The following is a 15,935-nucleotide window of genomic DNA, read 5'->3' on the forward strand; positions in this document are numbered from 1 at the left end:
AAAATCAGCCTGTGTCTTATATTGACAGGACTTAATGAGCTGACAGTGGTGGTTGGTTGGCAGCTCATTAGTAGCCACACTACATTTATGTCAACGCATTTAGTGACAATCAGCAATGTTGGGAAGCGGTTGCCATCCCCTGGGACCCAGCAGCGTCTGTGGAGGCGACACACCAGTGGAGCACTGAGGAGTGATGGGTAGAACTGTCTTAGTGGCCTACTGTGGGCTTGAGGGTTGTTATGAAGCAGCAGGCCAAAATACCACACTGAAAGCAATGTAATCTGCAGCCAGTGAACGAGTGTGTGTGTGTGTATACAGGGTGGGTTGAAGTGCCCAAGTGTGTTCCATGCTGATCTGATAATGAGTGAGCAGGGTCAACAGGATGTTAACGTCCTCATCAGAATGGCTGGTGGCGCATGGGTGGTGGAAGCACGAGGGCTTAGGGACGCTGAGCCGTGTTTTCACTGTCCTCACTTACCACCGTGTGTGTGTGTGTGTGTGCGTGCATTTGGGCAGTGGGGCAGTGAGGTGCCTCTGTCCCTGATATTTGACTCTTTAGCTCAGCCCCTGCTGTGTTCTCTCAGAAAAGCCTCAGTCAAACAAAGCATCTCGTCGAGTGTAAAACCAACATCAACCCAGCAGCTTTGACTACAGATTAGTTGTTTCTCTGCTGCTTCATTTGTCACGCACATATTGAACAATTAGGCACATCATATGTACATAATAATAACAATGGGAGAAAGTTGGATCATAGTCAGCCTTGTGTTACACTGTCAGTCAGAAGATTGGCGGTACATGCAACAATAACAGTATGTGGGAAATGTGACTAATAATTCTCGCAAATGGACCATACTGTGTCGGATGAGCCATTATCCACAAGGTGAAGGAATACTTCGTTCAAACAGGAATAATCTTACAAGGAACCAGCATGCCAGCTGTGTGTCAGTGGCTAACTTCCTGTTACACGTGCGAGCTGACAGACAGATAGTGTTGACTGACTCAGAAAACACACACACACTCACGCACAAACACAATGAAAGTATCAGTGTTCCTTTGAACTAGTGGGTCAATACGGGCAAAATAATATGGATTCCTTTTATGTCTGACAAGTGGATGAAAGAAGAAGATCCATGATAGCACACAAGAGAGAGTGTGAGGGAGAGGGAGAGGGAAAGCAATGGAGACAGAGGGGAGGTGCGGGGAGCAGTAAAAAACATTGCATGTTGTGTTTGCAGGCGCTCCAGTAAAATCCCTTGATAGTACAGAGATCCTTTTTTTTTCTCCACAAGGCCCTGCCTTTGCCATCTGATATTCAAATGCAGAGGAAAGTGGAGGAGAGCTCCTCCCAGACCACCAGCAGAACTGTCAGGGATTAGTCAAAGAGCACCAACTAGGTCAAAAAGATGCAGGGCCAATGCATGTACAGGGGGATGTGAGGCATTTCACCCACACAGGAGCCGGCCTACTCTTGCCTGTGTGCTCCTATTCACACGCATGAGCTCCCTCTCTCTCTCTCTTTTTGTCTCAACACACAACAACACATGCACACAAATGCCATACTCTCACACAGAGACAGCCACGCTTACGCAGTGACCTGTTTTCTCATACTTTGACAGTTATCCAAAAACAACTCCAAAATTCCTCTTGATTTTTCTATTTCAGAGTGAGTGAGTATGGGTTAAGCATTAGATATGAGGACAGGCGTACGGAGATGTAAACATTCCCAATGCTGTCAGCATTGCCTTACAATTGATTCCCTGGTAGAACATTTGCTTTGCCACGTGAAAGCAAAGTGATGAAACAAGCAGTATTTTTGATAAGTGAAGATGTCCTTTTTAGAACAAAAAAGTTGTTTCATCTCTAAACTTTACACGCTGTGTGAGTCCAGGTAACTTAGACTATTGAATAACCTCTCTGAAGTTTCACAGTCACACCTTAACAAAACAGCTGCAGGCATGATGGCCTTGGAGATTTTTTCCTCTTCTTCAGCTTCTTCTTTTTCCTTGAAACCATGAAGGTGTTTATTAGACCTACTTTTCTCTGTGCCAGTAGCAGACTGAAGAAACTGTTGAATGGGAAAACAGACACCGCCCCTATTGTGAGGCTACCATCATGATATCCCTTCAGAGAGCATTGCGTTGTGTGTTGATCCTTTCAGTCCGCTCATTGGCTCTCCAGAGAAACTCAACACTGGAGCTGCTGCACTAAATAACAATGTCATACCTGGACAGTGACCATAGTATCAACTGTCTGAGTCTCAATACCCCTGAAGACATTTGTCAACGTCCCATGGTGACCTCAGTCAGATATAAGGTTGCTTACCTGGAGCACTTTCCCAACAGAGCTCATTTAAATAACTTAACGCTGCGTATTTATTGTGAATCTGATGAGAAAATAATGTGAAAAGGGAGAGGTGGGGTCATTGTATTCAGTACTTTGGCACACCTTCTCTGACAGTGGCAGCAGTGACTTTCATGTATCTCCTCTCGTATGGCACAGTGCTGCATTGTACTGGAATTATCTGTCTTGTCTATCAGACACAGTTTCATCGCCCTGACACACTTCAAGGACAAAAGTGGAATATTTACTGAGATGGCTGTTTAGCATGTCTGCCATAATCCAGTCATAATCACTCTTGTCTGTTTATTTTGAACAGAGGTCATGGATTTTCTTCCCCATTCATAGTTTGCCGCACCAATAAAGAGAGTTTCTCCGGTTAATGAGTAATCCACTCATCATAAGGCTGGAGTGAGGATGTCACTTTCATGACACTGTTCATTGTTTAGCAAGTTCACGCACTCACCTTGTTGAGAAAACTTTAACAAGCCATTGTAGATTTGGTAAAACTTATGTTATTACTTTAATACAGCCTAGAATTTACAGCATATGAGGCAGGCACCAATAAAATTCTGAGCACTTTCTGGTACAGTCAGAGAAAATAAGACTATGGGGAACAGGGAATCTTTTAACATTTAACTATCACCTGGAGCTGGTCAGTTTTTATTAGCACCAGAGCCATAGTAAGAAATTACAATGTAAATAGCAGGCTATATGTTGAGATGTTCTGATAGATTTACCTACTTATTTATTTATTAGCTGGTGAATTAAACATGCAATACAGTGGAAGAATCTAAACACACCTCATCTGTCTCTCTGTGGGCAGGCCTCTGCTGCGTCATATGGTTTTTAACAGAACCTTCCCTGCAGCTGTATACGTGGGGAATGTCACAACCACCCCACACTTATTCCAGTTCAAAGGTTACAGTATGGTGTGACTTCCAGAGGGCCCTCCCACTGCAGCTCGCACCTGCCTCCTCCCCAAAAGGGCCTTCCTTCACTCCAAACCTTGGGAGACAATGTGGCTGAAACTGGGGAGCAAGAAGGGTCAAAGGTTAAGGGTTAATGTGTCCTGACACTGTGACTCCCTCCCTCTGAGACAATCAGGCGTCTGAATCTAAACTCTCCTATGTTTGCACTGCAGGGCCGAGAGAACAGCGCCACGGAGCCGACCTTTGCCCACGTATTCGTATGCTTTAAATCTATTTGTTTCGTTACCTTGAAGTATTCAGTGGAGTACAGTACAGAACCGGAACTAAAGAGGGACTGGGTGTCCATTTAGTTGATTCTTAGATGGAGGAATACATCAAATCTGCCTTCAATCCAAAGATTTCAATGATTATCTGCCCCCATAACTGCTGAATGAAGCCATGCTGATATCAAGGTGTATCTTAGATGAGCTGGCTACCTTACAGTATTACACTTATGGAACTGTGTCTGTCTGCTCTAAGTGTATATGCTTTGTAGTTTTTCATCATGGCGTCACCAAACAGTTTTAATTCATGGTATTCTCTATTAGGATATGACATTTCACTTTGTGTGTTGTTAAAGGAATTTTGAAATCCTCATTTTCACTTTGCTTTCACTGTGTTTGTTTACTCTGCAAAATTTCAATCCAGTATTGTGTTCCACACTTAATACGACACTGTGTTAATGGGATTGTGAAAAGTCAGTCATAAAATATCAAAGTCCATTTACTGATGATGTTTTAACGCTTGTTAACCTTCCTCTTTATAACCCAACACACTTTTCCCATTTTCTTTACTTCTTTTGTCCCAGGCAACAGCAGGAACAAGCAGCCCATTTACATCTGTATCTAACCAACTTCACTTAAGTTCTGAGCGGAATGTGTAAATCACATAAATAAAATTGTGAGAAAATGTTTTCAAAAAGGGTTCAGACTTTTTCTTTATTTTTTTTTTGTCAGGCTCAATCTGTTCCTTCAGGTTAAAGGACAGAGTTTCCCGAACCACATTTCAGTGAAAAGCTCCAAGGGCAAAGTTCAACATGCTCTGGTTGAGGGGAGGAATGAAAGGAGGGATATTGTATCTCCATTTATGTGGCATTGAAGGCCAGAGTTCAAAGGTGAAAGGTCACTCCAGTTTAGAGGTTACAAGGTGAGATACCATCCAAATGACGACGCCAGTCAGTTAATATGACTGAGAGTCTGAACACAAAAATAATGTCCTGGACAACACTTGCGGTGCAATCAGGCAACAACAATAAACACAGCAACATCAACTTTTTATGAATAGCACTTTGGCGAGGACTTTGATCAGACTTTTAACTGCTGTTGCACTCAAAATGCAAATTGCAGGTAAAACCCATTGCGAACAACAGCCTTGTAAAAAAAAAAACTATCCAATTTACCTGAATGACATGTTGAGTGCCACCTCTGTTTATACTACTGGCAATGAACTGAATTACTGTTTAAACACCACAGTGGGGTTACAGCAGGTTAGGAGGCACAGTATCCAACTGGCTGAATACAAGTGGCCAATAACACAGCAGGATGTGATAGCACAGCAGAGGGGGGAGGAGGGGCAACTCCCACACTCACAAACACTCTCTCTCTCTCTCTTTTCTCACACACGCAAGCACACACACAAATACCCTACACCCAATCCTCCACTTGAGAAGAGAAACACAGACAGAGACGGGTCAAAGTAGGTTCTGTTGTTGTGTTCTCATTCATGAGAATACTGATGTTCCCCAGGTCCTTAGAGACATTTTGTTCAAGGCCATGTTGAGATGACAGACTGTAGGCCAGTGCACCTGATAGCACAGATTAGCGCAAGATGACAGAAAAGAAAAGAGGAATTGGGAGCACAAACATGAGATTTAAGGATACAGGTTTGCATCTCTAATGGTCAACTGTGAAAACTACTTCTATTCAGAAAGCATGGGGGTGACATTTCAGAAGTTTCCTTGAGTGCATCTGCTATTTGTGAATGACACCCTACTTCACACTTAAGCAGCACACGTTCACACCTGGGAGCTGCTTGGGTGACTTGTTCAAGGGCGCCTTGATGTCATTTCTGTTGTTCATTTTCTCCACTTGGTGTCTTTGTGCTGGGGCAGGTTGTAAATCTCCACTACTGTGGTAGATATAGTATTTTAACTCTCATATTTTGGACAACATCCAAGGAGAGAACTAATGATTTGTTTAGAGATGCTGACTAAAAGGTTGGTTGGGGCACTTTTTACTTAATTCTGCATTTAACTAAAAGGCCATTCTATTAACCTGCTTTTGTTATGCGGTAGCTAGATTGAAGAATTATTATCCAGTTTCCATTAAAATTGCTGTCTCACCATTAATTGGTATTTCATTGGTCATGATAAATATGAAACATAATAAACATGACACGTAGAAGTGATGCATTGTCGCAAACAATGGCTGCATTGGTCACCTCCACCAAGTTCAGGATTAGTCAAACTATGGGGAACAAATTTTATTTAGGAGAATTAAGGATGATCCTGTTGTTAATTTATGGCATTTTTATAGAAGTTACAGTAAATTGTATATATCAACAGGGGAGTGATTCATTACTGCACTTCACCTAAGTTAGTAGTCTTGCTAGAGTAAGACATTAAATCAAAATTCATGTTGCTGTGCTGGAGAAATCTAATTTATACTCCTTGTTATGTACGAAGCTACAATGACATTGGCTCTTACGTTTCATACTTTTCACCAGACCTCGCCTACATGGTAACAAATTCCTCCATTTCTTTGCTCAAATGGAGATAACCCTGACAATATCAATCGGGTCGTTTTTTAGACTTTGAAAGGCTCTCCCACAGGCACACGAGACATTAAAGAACTGTCTCCACATACATATAACTAGTAAACTGAAGTGGATGTGTTAAATTATTTGGCCCTTTAAGCGACTCTGTAAACTCAAGAATCCCAGATGATATACACTTTAAAACACATTATTTTTGAAGAGTATACTAATATACAGCAGCTAAGACTGCCACGGAAACAGATACTGCTGCTCTTCTATGAACAGATTAATGTTAATGTTACTGCTAGTTTTAACATTACTGGCATGACCTGGCGGAAGACTGTGAGGCTAGCCATGCTGATACTGTTTTTCATTCATTCATTCATCTTCTACCACTTATCTGTTTCTGGGGGGTTCTGGAGCCAATCCCAGCTCACACTGGGTGAGGGCGGGGTCACCCTGGGTAGGTCACCAGTCCATCACAGGGCCAACACACAGAGACAGACAGAGACCAACAACCATTCACGCTCTGACCTTCTTGTTGTGGGGCAACAGTGCTAACAATTATGCAGCTGTGCTGCCCCAACAGCAGGATAGCATTACTATAATTATTTTTGATTGATTGTCAGCATTCAATGAGTGACAAACAAACTGACTGATGAATTATATTCTACTCTGCACCCAAACTGAACTGGCAAACTTCTTATTCATATTGTGGGGCTACAGCGCTAACCACCATGCTGCTGTGTCTGTTACAACCTCTAAGCACAGTCACAATAAGAAACAAGAAATTGCAAATAAAGTGTGAAAAAATAATGTGTAATAATAACAAAATTGTATTAAAAGCATATACAGTATATATATTACATTTCAAATGATGGGCTTCTACTGGGTGGGTTTCAAATCTTTTTCTCAGAGTTTACGCCGATATCACTGTATTTGTGTCCTTTTTTCTGCCAGATATCGTCTTATTGAACAACTAATCAATACTTCTGTGGGGAGAAGAGTTTATTAATCATTCATTCCAATTGCCATCAACTTTAAAACAACTTTGCATCTCCTTAACCTTTAGACAATTAAGATACCAACACCATCATTTATCTCCAGGGATCAATAAAGTATTTATTGATCCCTGGAGTATTATTATTATCATTATTATTATTGTTATTGTTATACTGTGTTGTGTCATGTTGTTTCGTGTCGTTGCGTTGTGTTGCATTGTGTGATGTCTGGCTGTATTACATCGCGCTGTTGTCTGATGTTGTATAGTATGTTGTGATGTCGTGTTGCCGACCAGCAGCAGCGGCAGCGGGGGAGGCCTGTCTCTTTAAGGGTGGTGTCAGCGGCAGCAGAGGAGGAGGAGTGTTGCTGTCTCCGCTCACTTCCCCACAGCGAGGAGACTCCGAGAATAAACAATTCACAGACTGTACGCTACACGCCTCAGTCCGCGCGCAGTCCTTCCAAATACGAGCCCTTTTTTTTTTCCTATTTGGGACTAACGTTTTCATTTTTATTTTTTTTTTTTAATTTTCATTTTTCTCCGTTTCCTTCCCAAAGTGTCCAGACAGATGCGACCGTTTTCACTGGATTTGCCTCCTCCTCACGAATAATAACGATGCGCCTCTCCGGCTGACTGTGGGGTGGACAACGCAGGTAGGGATCCATGCCTGTAGATAAACGCACTGTCATATGTGGATGGGTATTATTACTGCGGGGAGGGAGGGAAATACACGGTGTGGGCTGTGTCCGGGACGATGTGTCGACGTTTGTCCGGGAAACGCGGTGTTTTTGTCGAGGAGAGGGAGGTTGTTGGTGTCGTAAGGCGAACAGAGGCGCATATGGATTTAGCGCTGAAAACGCTGCATAAAGAAGAAGTGGAGAATAAGCCTGAGTGTGCGGACTCCGATCCGCCTGCTTTAGATCACTGAGTGCTTTTGTAACATCAGCCTCAGACTGTAGCCACTGTCCGTCTTCAGGCCAGCACGTTTGGCCTAGAATAGGAACATTTTTTTCTGTATGAATGTGGCTGATTTGCCCATGTTCATTTATCCTGTCCGAGCGACCGCAGCTGAGTCCGATGAAACCGGCCGTAGTGTCTGCCAGCCTGAGCCCAGTCCTCAACACATCCACGGGGACTGTGTGTTGACACCCTGGACTCTAATATAACGACTATAAACCCTATAGGGCTGTCAGAGTCACAGCAGTTACTGTAACGTTAACGCAGTTAATGTACTTCATCACACTGAGTCATAACAGTAGGAGCCTCCTGGTCTGAAGCACAGTTAGCACCACCAATGGGAAGCACTTCACAGTTGCACTCTTCTCTAAATGACAATTGGCAAGTCCAGCTCCTTTCAAAGACCTGCAAGGACTGTCAGGGACCCCCTGGGCCTTGAAAAGGACGTGAGTGCAGGTAGGTGTGTATTGAGCATGAGTCATAAATGGGCTTTCAGAGGTGGTAAAATACAGCTGTGTCCTGGATGCATTAGGCCACTAAATGAGAGAGCTCCATAGCTGCCCAGAAACATACTTCACTGTGAGGTTTTTGTGGGTGTCCGTCCAACTGTCCATCCTCTCCTAGTCAATAGAATGTCTCACGGGATTGCTTCCAATTTGGCACAAACCTTCAAACAGAGTCCGATATGAACTAATTAGATTCTGGTGGTTAAGGGTCCAAGGTCTAGGCCGCTGTAACCTCATGTCTGTGTCATATTGAACACAATATCGCTGGAATGCCTATAGAGGATCATTCATATTTTGCAAAAATGTTTATTTGGACCTCAGAAATAACTGATTAGATTTTGGTAGCCACAGGGTAAAGGTTGAGGTTACCATGACCTCACATGCGTCCCTTCTCGTAAGTGTCATATGTCACGCGCACCTGGAGAAATTTTCATCCCAGGCCCAAGTTGGGCACAAATGTTCACTCAGATTCGAGGATGAACCGATTAGAGTTTGGCAGTCAAAGGTCAAGGTGACGGGGAGCTCACAATGCACATTTTTTGGCTCTTGTTCAAGAATCTGCATACTAATTATAAACTGTAACTTGACTGGTCGGTGGAAGCAAACAACTGTGTTGCAGCAATTACAGTTTTTGGCTGAATTGGTCTTAAATTGGATTAATGTCTGAAGGAGTCAAAACTTTTTATTCTCCACAGTGTCATTCTCTGTATTTTTCACCACATAACCACCCAGAGGCACCAGCCCCTGAACATGTACAGTAAATAGGCAGAGATAGCTTAAAAAAAGATTATTAATCATTATTGTAACAAGCGTATATAATAAGCAGTATAGAGATAATTGGACACTTTTCTTCCATGACCTCGATTCATGCTTAAGATGATGCTCCCCATTAGTGGTCTTTTTGTTTTGCCTAACATTGGACCTACTGAATGGTCCCTTGAAGTTTATGGAGAGATTTCAGTTAAATGTACAGACCAAAATGCAGCCAGTTGAAGTTGGTCAGTTGCAGCCTATCACATCACTGTCATTATGTCAGATATGTTTTGATAGAGTTCAAAGACTCATGGATGTTTTTCAGTAATTGCCAGGGAAGCTTTGTGAATGGCCTTTGCGTAGGTGCTCCATTTCCTGAAATGTCTTATTGCTTCATTGGACTTTGGATCAGTGTGGAGGCAAAAGGTTAGGGGCTGAAGTTTGCTGCAAGTAACAGGAGAGAGGGCAGAGTGCATCTTCAGTTCATGTTCTAAAAGGGCAATTCACAAAGCCTCCCAGCAGCAGTATCTTTGGATGTGATGATATGAGAATGAAAGAGAAAACTAGGTATGTTCAGTTAACACACTACCTTGAAGAGAACCACTGTGACTTAGACTAACAAAAAAAAAAAGTAATATGAAGAAAAGTGAAACTTTTTTTGAAGCCTTCTAAATACTGTTGCTGTGTGGGGGTCTGCCTTTTAGCCTTCCTTTCGTTGAGCATTTAAGCTGCTTAATTATTTGACCTGAACTTACACAAGATGTTCACGGTAGTTCAGCTTGTCCTCTGTTGCATAGATGACTAAAACCTCCACATTTATAGCCCAACGTCAAAGTTGTGCTTAAAAAGTAGTGTTGTTTGTGTGGTTTGACCAGCTGTGACATACCTCAAAGATTTCTATGAACTGGAAACACCTCAATTTGATTGAGCCGTCTGCTATTGTCCTGGGAGCTGCTGTTGAGTGATGTGCACCAGTCTGCAACAGAACCAGAGGACATTCAAATGGCCAAATGCAAATGTTGTTGAGGCTGCTGAACAGTCACAAGATTGGACTATGTACTCTTTGCTCTTATCCACTGGCTGCCTTACATGATACCAAATTTTTATCTGTCATCAAAACAATAATCCTGTTGTGTCAAAGTGGCAAGTTTTGACGTGTGAGTGATTGTGTTCATGCAGGTGTAATCCCATGATCTGTCCCCCCCCCCTATTTTTTTTTTTTTTTTTCAATTGTGTATTTATGGATGAGGCTTAGATTTGTTTTTAGTGTGTGACTTTCCTTTCTCCTTTAAATAGTTTGATGCAGTAGTATATTTTTGTGCAGGTTGATTCCACAGATACAGGAGCCCATGCACAGTCACTTATCTCCACTAACAGCCTCTCTAACTACTACCACTCTGCAGACTCAAAGCCCACTGGTTGTAGATCTGTCAGTCACAACAGCACGAGACAGAGGGCAGACACAGATTGAGGGTGACATCTTGTTTTTGATTGCTGAGATACAAACAGACTAATGTTCAATCTACACAAACAAGTTACACATTTACTGCAGAGTTTTTGATTTATCACAGACCTGGGAGCTGCCCAGCACTTGTGTTGTTGGCCACCGAACATTGTTCAAGGGCACTTTGACAGTAGATGTTGAGGAAGAGTGCATTTCTCATCCAGTTACAGCCCACGGAGGAATCAAAACAGAGACCTACTGTCCATGAGCTAATTTCTCTGATTGTTTGGGCTTCGTAATATCTGTGTGGAGCATGCTTCAATCAAAATTATTTTATTGTTCTCTTTATGGTCTGTCTGCTAATAACAATGTCCAATACAATACTGTTGAGACACCACAACACATGTGCTGTAAGCAAATTGACAAGATGAATATACAAGTCAATGTGGAATAAAATGTTTGAAATAATCACTTCATGTAAAAGGTCCACTGTTGTATGGTGCAAGATGTCTTTGTCTTTCAGTGTAAAGCAGCACTATGTGCTGTGTTAATACAATGGCATGTGGAGTCCACAGACAAAATGCACGCAGGGCATGATCAAAATCTGTGTCTTAAAACCTTCATTGGGGCTTATGCAACTTTGTGATGTCACAAAACATAGTCCACATCCCAACCACATCCTACCACGGTCTAATGGTGGAGAATTAAATAACGTCTTTGTGTTGTTCATCTGAAAGATGCTGAATTGTCAGTAAATTAGAAGAAGAAGAGAAGGAAAAAACTAAATCTTCATATGGACAAAATCTTCAAATACAAGTATGACATATTTGGCCCTTAAGAGCATATTAGTGCTCTTTAGTATCTAGTAACTGTGCCTCTTCGTCCACGCCTCAAATCTTTCAATGATTATGCACACATACACACATAGAAATATCCCAGACACAGTATCAGCTCTCATCACTGCAACAGGGGCAAATTGTACAAAGTTGGAATACAATGAATGCCTTGATATGACAGAGACAAAGCTTAAATGTCAAGGCATGAGTGATGTCAGTGTAAACATACACAGATTGATGTAGCACCTGATGACCACTGAAGCCAACAAAATATGCAATGCACACTTTAAAAATCAACACTGGTGCTCCACTGCTCCGAGGAGATCATAAATTAGACATGCACATACATAAATGGCCATGTGGAAACGTGTACTATTTGCTAATCAGAATGAATTACGCGTGTATTCTACTTTTCATTTCAGAAAGCAAATTATAAAACTACAGAGTTTGAGTTTTGCTTCCTGGAATAAGATCATTGTGTGGACAGTTTAAGATTATTCCTGCTGTGTGCCGCTGAGGAGAGAGGGTTTTAGTGAGGGCTCGCTGTTATAGCAGCACTATCTCATTCAGAGGCAATCGCTCCAGCTCCTGTTGGTGCTTCTGTCATGAACAGAAGGCAACCAAAGTCAATGGGACTCATTTTGATGACACGGCAGGAATTGCTAAATGTGTCTTTACAGCCATCGCTCCTGGATGCAGGCTGGAATGACGAAATGCGAGGAAGAAAGATGAACGCCTCCACTGCAACCCCTTAGAGCGATACTAGCCCAAGCTCATCTGTTGAATGGCTCCCCTCCCTCCTTCTCCTCCTCCTTCACCCTCAGCTCCAACTCTCCACCCCTCTGCCTACACGTTTCACCTTGGCCTTGGTGCAGTGACAGGGCCCTCAATTATCACCCCCGATTGATCGCTGCTGATTGCAATTGCTGTGAATTATTTAGACTTTGCTGAAAACTGCTCACGGAAAGGGGAAGAGCATTAAAGAGAAAGATGTGGGGGGTCAAATAAATTGCGTGATAACCACGTGAAGCATGGGCTTGTTTCAAAAACAACATCTGTGGAAGCCTAACTAACAATCAATGAGCAGTGCAGGGTAATGGCGGCAAGCTACTTTGTACTGTAACTGCACTAGCAGCTTCACAGTGAATCTCCACTGTATCTGTCCCCTGGTAAATTAAGGAAATGCTGGGGAGATGTAGTGTGGAGCAGCAGACCTCTTGGCTGATGTAGGAGGAGCTGACTCTTTTCCTGTCCAGGTTGGTGTGGTCACAGCATGGAGTGTAAAGGCACTATCTTTCTCCCTCATTCCTTCCCTCTCTCCCTCTCTTGCTCCTGTAGCAGAGCTGCTGCCCCGGGCTGTAGAGGTGCAGTGGGAAGGTTTCTCTACCCATTGTGGCGAGCCTGCTGCCAGGATGCTGCAGTCAGTCTAGGGGAAGGTCTCACAGACCCAAGCAGGCCAATGTCACATGCGTGACAGAGTGGGCAGTCTCCAAGGGGAGTGAGAGGACAGACGCCCCCAGATAGGAGGCGTACACATTCTGTGTAACACAGAGCGTCTGCCTTGTTTTCTTAGATAGGGATACACAGGATAAAGACAAAAAGTTCTCTCCAAGCTTGTTGCTTTCGTTAGGATTGTTTAGATGCAACCATCTGAGGAAATTTCTAACAAAGTCTGCGATAATACAGTTGTTAATCCAAAAGGTCATATGAAACACCAATTCACACAAGCTTGCTTTAGACATTGCAACCCCTGACAGGCAGCCGACAGGGCTACTGCACCTAGTGCACTAAATGCTATTCCCGTTGACTGCAGACCTATCCTTGCATATCTCCCTGTCGTGGTCTAAGAAGCCTAAGGTTTGGAAGCTATAATAATGGGTCGCAAAATCCACAGACAGAGGTCAGCTGTTATTCAACTGTGTCTTATTTTAACCAGGTTATGTGGCAGAAGTGCAGGGGAGAAGCAGGGGCTAAGTGAAAATGCCACTCATTCCTGAAGAGTCCCTGGCCTCATCAAGGTTAGTGGCTTGTCTTTGTAAGTTGAGGGATTGATGCATGAGCCTGTCTGGCGCTGAATTCAAAGTCCAAGGCTGTCACGGGCAGCAGCTCTCTCCCCCTCCTCCCTCCCTCCCTTTGCAGGCTATCACAGGGCCCCGTCCTTCCCAACTTCTTAGCAGCCTGTCCTTTTGGGAACCTTGAGCAGCACAGGCAAGGACACAGCGTCTGGTGCAGTAAGCCTGTGCAGAGGGGGAGGCTTTACGTAACGTTCTGCTTTAAACATGGGTGTATGACTTCCCTGACACGGAGCAGTGCGGTGCAGAGCTGCACAGCTCATAGCACATGTCCCCTCGGCCCCCCTGGACAAGGAGGGGGCAGAGAGAGATCCCTGCAACTTAATTATATCTTTCTCTTTTAAAAGCTTTCGTTTGAAATTAAATTTTCTCAGGCAATTAACTAAAGAGGAGTTTTCAGCATTTATGAATGAATGATGGATATATTGCTTGGGACGACTGTGGGGGTGGGGGGGGGGGGAGTGGAGGGAGGAGGGAGGGAGGGAGGGAAGGGAAGGAGTGGTGTATGCATATGCAGTATAGGCTTCGAGGCTGTGTCCCTGAGATTTATTTCCATTGCAAAAAGGTGAAGTTCAGGGAAATACAGGCATCATTAAACTTTGTACCTAAGAGCCACCAGCTCAACAACACTTCGGAGTTCAAAGTACAACTTTCTGCTGTCAATATTTGGGTTTTGTCAGTGTAACTCTGTGAACATTCACATGCTTTGACATTTCTTGACTCTGCAGCATGTGTGGAAAATGCACAATTCAGGGTTTCCCCACTCCATCGTTCATTCAGACCCACATCTTAAAGAAGTTGGATGTAACTTGCTGAATGATGTTACGTAGTCCAAACCCCAAATCCTCTTTTGGCTTGAACTGTAATTGTGTAACTTTTTGGCTTCTAGTGATGAGCTGAATTGTTGCTGGGCAACAAGGGACCTGTGGGGGTGGCCATGGAGAGTCAGAGCTGTGTGAGTTCAGATAGATCTGCAGCACATTACCAGGGCTTCTGAGAGAGGAATGGTACTGAATCCCTGCTTAAATTCTTCATGCTTTGCATGTTATTCAGAGATACACGGCGTGCTTTCTGGCCAAATTCAGATTTCATCAGTGTTTCTTGAAAGATGCATAAACGGCGACCTTGTAATGGCTCTGGCATTTCAAATTCTTACAGCCCCATTTTAAATTTGTCAATGAATGCATAAATGACTCATTGCTCCGCCGATACATACTCTTCAGCAGAACGCGGCAAAATAAGTGGCATATCTCTAAATTAAAAAAATGAATGCAAGGACTGAGGACATTTGGCATATGTCCAGTCCCCCTCTTTCACTGACAGTGGTCTCTTGAGTTTCTGAAACATGCCGTCCTTTTGTGAACCTCCAGCCCACTTGTAAATCCATTAGTGAGGTGGTGTTATTCAGTACATCCTCACTAGAGCAGACTAAACAGTCTGAAAGACTGAGGTTCAGGAGAGCAGCTTTCTGATAACTGTGTTAGAAGGTTCCCAGTAGTAGAGAGGCCATTTGAGAGAAGATAGAGAGCACTGGGCTGATGACTGGAGGCAGCCATATGACCTATTACTTAGGGAGAATGGACTGGTGACCAGAAGATTGCTGGCTCATACTCTGCTCAACCTCTGCCCTTGAGCAAAGGCAATTAACCTGGATTTCTCCAGTAAATATCCAGCTGTAGGAAAGGAAAGAGATCTGCAAGAGTGATAATTGTGTAAGTGACTTTGAATAAAACTGTCCACTAAGCAGGAAGATTAATACAGCTAATAAAATCAAAGCTTGTGTTTTCAAGTTATCAAGGACCCGAGACTGCTGAACATGTAGAGAAGAACATCATCACTCTTCCCTCTCATCTGTCTTTGTGCACTCTTCCATGCACACATGAAGAGACTTCTCTCTTTTCCTTTGGCATTAAGGCTAGAGCATGACCTTGACCCGATTGCTGAGGAGGCTTTTTAAGTAACTCTCCAGAAGGAGATCCAATCATATGACACCCTTCACCCAACCTCAGCCCCTACCCTCTCTCCCAACCTTGTATGTCTACCAGGACGAGGGGGTGGAGACACATGCCACAGGCCTGCATGCAGCTGCAGGGCCCGCCATTCAATTGGATAATGCTCCAAGGTCACGGAGGGTTGAGGTCAGGTCAGACAGCCACGTAGCCCAAGTGGCCTCTGCCTTCATCTGAATTTCGGGAGTGGCTCGGCTACACGTTTCCACCCTATGTGACTGAGCTGGCAAACCAAGCAGCCTTAGTCATCTTAATTCTCAATCACTGATACCAGCATATGTCATGGAAAGGTCGTT

General features: G+C 43.5%; 1 protein-coding gene across 1 annotated transcript in view; it reads left to right on the forward strand.

The window, feature by feature from the left end:
• Positions 1–7,531: 7,531 nt before the first annotated feature.
• The window catches only part of nrip1b (nuclear receptor interacting protein 1b), a 34,442-nt gene continuing 26,038 nt past the window's right edge, over positions 7,532–15,935 (forward strand). Inside the window, exon 1 of the mRNA XM_029520092.1 lies at positions 7,532–7,715. The gene's annotated coding sequence lies outside the window, so the exon portion shown is untranslated. The remainder of the gene's footprint in view (positions 7,716–15,935) is intronic.

The sequence above is a fragment of the Echeneis naucrates genome, chromosome 14 (assembly GCF_900963305.1).
Source record: "Echeneis naucrates chromosome 14, fEcheNa1.1, whole genome shotgun sequence".
Taxonomy (NCBI): domain Eukaryota; kingdom Metazoa; phylum Chordata; class Actinopteri; order Carangiformes; family Echeneidae; genus Echeneis; species Echeneis naucrates.